Source organism: Adiantum capillus-veneris, chromosome 7 (genome assembly GCF_014529385.1).
Source record: "Adiantum capillus-veneris isolate H3 chromosome 7, ASM1452938v2, whole genome shotgun sequence".
NCBI lineage: Eukaryota > Viridiplantae > Streptophyta > Polypodiopsida > Polypodiales > Pteridaceae > Adiantum > Adiantum capillus-veneris.
This window is the reverse complement of record NC_140937.1, coordinates 58,593,013-58,599,748: the sequence shown is the minus strand read 5'-3', so window position 1 is coordinate 58,599,748 and position 6,736 is coordinate 58,593,013. Positions and strand designations below refer to the sequence as shown.

Sequence of the window (6,736 nt, the reverse complement as noted above, 5' to 3'; positions counted from 1 at the left end):
CCACCCCCTTCGCGTGCTTCATCTGCATCAGGTTCCGAGCGAGTAGCTCTACCTAATGTTTCCATGAAACGGCTAAACATACTAGTACTAGGCTGTGGAGCTTCGGGAGGTGCATGGCCTTCTCTCTCAGTGTTTTGGGTAGGGTATGCTTCCATGATTTCTGAGTCGGAGGAGGAATCACTAGCGGCTATTTTAGGGTCTTGGGTGGTGCTACCTTGTGTCCCCGCTGAGGGTCTAGAGCTTATCGTGGATGGGTAATGGGTGTCCGTATGAACAGAGGCACCCTCAATATGCTCGTGTTCTAGCACCCGCCCAGAGCGTAAGTGCATGTGCTTTTGATACCCTAAGGTGTCAAAAAGCTGCTCTAGGAGGCCTTGTGACTAGTTTTTAGCGTGTTTTTTGTTTGTTTTTTTTTGCTAGATTTTTTAGAGCGTGTCATGGAATGGGCCGTGTGATAGCTCGAAACGAGCGTATCGGTCAGAGGGTCGTGCCGTGCTTTACAGCCCTCCGTTTGGTCACTCTATGCCCTCGGAATCCCTAAAACTGTCAATTTCCAGTAGGGAACTAGGCCCAAACTAGAAAGTCTAAGGGTGCAAGTGGGAAGAGAAAGGAGGAGAGTGGAGGACTTGTCCCACATGCTCTCATTCTCTCTTGAGGGAGTAGGGTATATATATAAGAGTGAGTCTAGTATATATCATAAGATTGAGGACTGAGGCTTGGGCTTGGGCTTGGGCTTGGGAAACCGATCCCGATCTATCTTTTATACAAACCAACCCGTCCGTTTTAAGAGTCACGTTTTTTATTTTCGAAAAATTTCGACGCCCACTCGCTCGCGTTTTTAATTTCCGAATTTTTTTCCTTTTTTTTTTCAAAATTATATTTTTTTTTTCTCAAAAAACTTTTTTTCCCCAAATTTTTTTTTCTTTTTTTTTTTGTTGATGCAGAAAATACAGAAATTGAAAAAAAAATGCAGAAAAACGCAGAAATTGCAGAAAATTGAAACAACGCAGAAATGCAGAAAATTGCAGAAATTGAAAACGCCGAACTTGAAAATGCAGAAATTGCAGAAATTGAAAAAACGCAGAAATGCAGAAAATTGCAGAAATTGAAAACGCCGAACTTGAAAATGCAAAAATTACAGAAATTGAAAAAACGCAGACAATAGCAGAAATTGAAACTTGACAGCAATTGCAGAAAACGCAAAAAACAGAAACCTTCCACACACTCCTTCCCTGCCTTTCCTATGATAGAAATTGCACCACAAGGAAGCGTAAAGTGCTAACCGAGCTTAGTGTAGGGCATATCCCCGGCAGCGGCGCCAAAAATGTGCGCTCCTTGCCGCACTGTCGAAGCAAGGGACTTGCCAATACACCGTATGCGAGCCACAAACGGCTCCAAGCACACAACAAGCCTAAACTAGCAAGCTCAAGAAAACAAAGGGTGTGTCACTCACCGCTCTACGCTCGCCTTCGTGGTGGATTCCTCGCCGCAATGAAGAAGAAGCTGCAGTCGTGCCGTGCTCAATCGCTTCGCCGCCGTCGTGCCTTCGTAATGCTCGATCGCACACACACTCTCCCTCTCTCTCTCTCTCTCACACACACACACAAGGAGGTGAAGAAGAAGAAGATGGAGATGGAGCAAGAGCACTCTTCAATTGCACAAATGAGAGAATGAGTAAAAATTAGGTTTAGTTGGCTTTTATAGGAGCTCACCCCATTCACACTTGGGCGCCCATGCTTAGCCAACTAATCCCTTGAATGTCCAAGTTAAAGTGCGCCTCTCATCGGCGATCACTCTACCTTTCCCCATTGGTCCGACAAGCCCGGTACCTGACTCTATCGAATACATAATACGCGTCCATCGTAGGTGATGGGGTGTCCGTGAGCCGTGAGGGTTAACAGGCGGACAGTGTGAACTAGACACCGTGTATGCACTCTTATACATGCCTTTATAAGGTGCATCAAACTTTAATTGGAACTCTCTTACATTTTGTACAGATTAGAGTGTTATCTTCTTTTTCTTTTCTCGTCTCTTATCTGCGCTCTCATTCTCCATAGCTATGTCTCTTAGGGACGCAGTTCGCTTCCCCTACAACTGGTATCAGAGCATTTGGTCCGTCTTGCGAGCTTGTGCAGCTGAGGAGGTCATGAAGAAGGTTATATGGAGTTGTTTGTGAAGCTTGGAAAGAGGCACACAACTGATGGTGGTAAGAAAGGCTTCGAGCATCTGGAACAGCATCCCAAGTAGGCCATTGGGCGGCTCAACTCAAGGACCAGGATGCAAAGCACAACGCCAAGGCAATCAAACTTGAACCGGTGGGCTTGCAGCAGAGCAGCCTCAACAAGCCCGGTATAGCAATACCATTGGTGGCTAGAATTTTGGTCGGCACCCCGACAGTCCGAAAGTACTACAGTGGCGGCAGGCCAACAACAAGCGTCAGCGGCACAATAACGCATCTGCAACACCAGGCCATATCAGCTGTCGGAGTACTGCCACGGTTAGTTGTAGCAAGTCTTGTTGCAGGAGGACATGAAGGCCAGCATAGAGAGGCACGCGTGGGCAAGCATGTGAGTCATAGGGCGGTGGTGTGTATCCATTGGCTTTAGCCCTTACGCCATCAACAGACCCCCTTTCGTTTTCTATTTTGTTGTCTTTTATTCACAGCTTTGTTTGAAAAGATTAAAAGTTGGCCTTTTAACTTTAGAAGGCATTATTCACACGAGCACGAGATACATCTTATTTGACGAGCCTAACAACATTTTTATCGAAGCTCCACAAGTGGCTCACACACTCATCCGCCTCCATGTGTGACAAGTAGTCACTCTTCTATGCCAAGTCAATATGTACGGGATTAGACAATGCCGCATATGTGTCAGCGGCGGCAAGACCTTTGCGATATGAAAGTTTCAAATTTTTGTAAACCACACTCTCATGAGGTTATTGGCTAAACCTAAACCCAAGGTTAGCTAGAGTTACCCAAAAACTCTAAGGTTTGGGAGTAAACCAAAAACTCCATGTTTGGTGACTATGTCTACCTCCACCGACGAGAAAGGGGAGGCTCTCTTGGTAGCATTAGGTTATGGGTACACCTAAAACCCTTGGTTGTGAGAAAACCTAAAACTCACTGTTTACGAGTATACCAAAAACTCATGGTTGGGAGTACACCTAAAACTTTTTGTGTCATGAGAGTGAGAATCTAATTCTAGGGGGCATCATGAGGATGATTATGCCAAGTTTAGCTGAAGGGGACGATTGTTGGGGTCAGCCTAACTTGGGCGGACAGTGTGAACTGGACAACGTGTATGCACTCTTATACATGCCTTTATAAGGTGCATCAAACTTTAATTGGAACTCTCTTACATTTTGTACAAATTAGAGTGTTATCTTCTTTTTCTCCTCTCGTCTCTTATCTGTGCCTCATTCTCCATAGCTATGTCTCTTAGGGACGCAGTTCGCTTCCCCTACACCATGTTCCAGAGATATGTCACATATTTCTTTCAACTGTTCTTTGTAACATCCATAAGAGTGTTCATTGATGACTTTTGTATATATAGCCCTCGCATCTCACACCTAGAAAAGGTAACTAAGGGTTTGGCAAGGCTGTAAAGCCTAGGAAGGTAGTTAAATGTAGACAAGTGCCACATTGTGGAGAGTAGAGTCATTCTCTTAGGCCAGGAAATTTCAGCTAAAGGTATCAATGTCGATCCAAGTAAGGTGTCTGTACTCATTGCACTACCTTCACTAACAACTGCACGTCAACTAGTCTCTTTTCTACAAAAGGTGAGGTACTTGAGTAGATTCATACATCTACTATCACAACTTGTTCTACCACAGCAACAACTCACACAACGATCGATTTTCACATGGGACAAGGAAAGCGAACATCACTACAACAAGGTAAAGGAGGTCTTAGCCACCCTACCAACTATCTCACCACCTAAGTGGGATGAGAAGTTTTATGTCACCTCAAGCGTGGGTGATGACTCCTTGGGGGTGGTGCTACTCCAAAAGGACACAACGTCATCTTTCATGAGGCCAATCTTCTTCTCCAGTCACATGATGACAGCAACAAAGAAAGGTTTCACCCATGTAGAACACCTAGTCTTGGCTCTTAGATTTGCAACTACAAAGTTTTGATCATATTTGATGCCTAGGTAATTTGTAATCTTAACCATGGATCGAGTGTTTCCCTGTGGTACAACACATGGATGTTTTTGCTAGGATTACTAAGTGGCTAGTTCATCTACAAGAATATGACTACACAGTACAGGTGGAAAGCACAACAAGGGCATGCTTGGGGGGACTCATGACCTACCAAAACTTTGAGAAGAAGGTAAAGCAATCTAAAGGGGAGGGAACTCAACCACTCCCAGAGACACCGGTGATAGAAAGAGAAAACTCTCTTTACTTTGATGGAGCCTACAAGCGAGCATTCGACAAAGCAGCTGCAAGCCTGGTGGTCTTTGATGACAAAGGTATCAAGTCATTTCGCTTGGCCATTTGTTAGAATCACATTCTAACAATGACGCTGAGTATGCAACACTGACAAAGGGATTACAATGGTGCATGTCACAAGGGGTAAAATGCCTTAATGTGTTTAGGGATGCTCTACTTTTGGTAAGGCAAGTAAATGGAGCATGGACATGCAAGAAGCCTAGTTTGAGGACTCACTTAAGTTGTGTAAAAACCTTGTTGGGTAAGTTTGAAGCAGTTCAACTACACCACATCCCAAGGGCTCAAAACCATGAAGCCAATGCCTTAGCAAGAAAAATACTATAGGAATTTGGTGGTTGGGGCTATAAAGCTAAAGCTCCCTCTATTTCAACGTAGTGACACCTTACCCGACATAATGCATTTCTTGAAAACAGGGAAATGTCCACCGGATCTAACGAAAGGGTAAAAGCAATGGCTTACCAGGAAGGTCACAAGGTATCGTCTTATCAATGACAGTTTGTATTGTAAGGGTAAGGACCAAGTACTCAGGAAGGTCCCTCTCTCTAATGAAATTACGGGGGTGATCGCCAGTTGTCATGATGGTGTTTGTGGCAGTCACTTTGCCCTAGATATCACAAGCAAAAAAATCTTGCATACTAGTTTTGTATGGCCTAGCCTCAATCATGATGTACACCAGTGGTGTAAGACATGTAAGTTGTGTCAACGGGCCGGCACCAGGTCACTCATGCCTGAACCATAGACACCTATGCTTTCATATGGGCCATTTGAAAAATGGGGTATAGATGCCATAGGACCATTGCCTAGGGCCAATTGCCTAGGGCCAACTCAGGGAAGTTCTATATCATCATGGTAGTCGACTATATGACTAGGTGGGTGGAAGCTATAACCACAACTAGGATCACAGCTGTGGAGGTAGCTAATTTTGTCTATGAGCACATATGTTGCAGGTTTGGCACACCATTAGAAACCATTTTTGCTAGAGGGCCAGGTTTCAGAGCAAACTTGGTAGGAGAGTTAATGCAAAAACCCCAGGGGATTCACTCTATATACAAAATGGGACGCCACCTGCGAGCGGACAAATTTGATAAAACCCCTATATATGACTCATTAGTAAATACGACCCCCTTTCTACTCTTATACAACAATCAATGAAGAAAACTATCATACCCCTATCTTACATATAAAATTTAGATCTTACATGATCTAACTTAGTAAAACTAGTCAAAGAGTGTGTAGCATAGTGACTGGAAACGTACTAAGAAACCACTTTTGGTAATAACTAGATGTACCCTCAATGTGTCTTAGTTTAACTTTCAAACTATGTGCTCGATCAACCTACACTACTCTGGCTACTCGTCCAATTCTAACCCATCCAAAGCTGGCATAAATCAACCCTTTAATTGCTCCAAACCAGCCCTTATCTATGTATGACCGACTTGATGTAAAATTTGATGTGTGACCTGATAAAAAACTTCCCCAAAATTCATCTACATTCTAGTGCACACCGGTGACCAATCATTACAAGTAATCAACCCCGGTCAGTTCCTCCCCCCCCCCCCCCCCCCCCCCCCCCTCCCTTATTTTAAGCTTGGGAGATGAATTATTTGGGGGACTACCCCTAACTTATACGCTTATGTAGCTTGTAAAAAAAACCCCCTCCCCTGCACTTACGTGGTGTAGTAAGTTTTCCATGGTGAATCCCCCGGGGCAAAAACTAGGCATTACAAGAAGGCAATCCTCACCATATTACCCTCAATGTAATGGCCTAGTTGGAAAAGTGAATGGAATGATTTGTAAAATCATTACTAAACAGGTTATTATAACAACCATCTTGGGGATTGGGATAAGTATCTACTCCCAGATTTTTGGGCTTACCGTACCTCATTCTGAGCCTCTTTGGGGTTCACCCCATATCATTTGGTATTTGGTAAAGAGGCAATCTTATCTATTGAGGTGCAACTAGAAAGTCTCAAAATAATGGCAAGCCAGCTGTTAACCCTCACGGCTCACGGACACCCTATCACCTACGACGGACGTTGTATTATTTACTTGGTAGAGTCACGTATCGGGCTTGTCGGTCCAATAGGAAAAGGGTAAGAGTGATTGCCATGAGAGGTGCACTCTAACTGGAACATTCAAGGGATTAGTTGGCTAAGCATGGGCGCCCAAGTGTGAATGGGGTGAGCTCATATAAAAGTCAACTAAACCTAAAATTCACTCATTCTCTCATTTGTGCAATTGAAGAGTGCTCTTGCTCCATCTCCATCTTCTTCTTCTTCAT

At 44.1% G+C, this 6,736-nt stretch overlaps 1 pseudogene; it reads left to right on the top strand.

Moving 5' to 3' along the window:
* The first annotated feature begins 2,059 nt into the window (after window positions 1-2,059).
* LOC147453923 (uncharacterized) overlaps window positions 2,060-6,736 on the top strand; it is a 30,073-nt pseudogene continuing 25,396 nt past the window's right edge.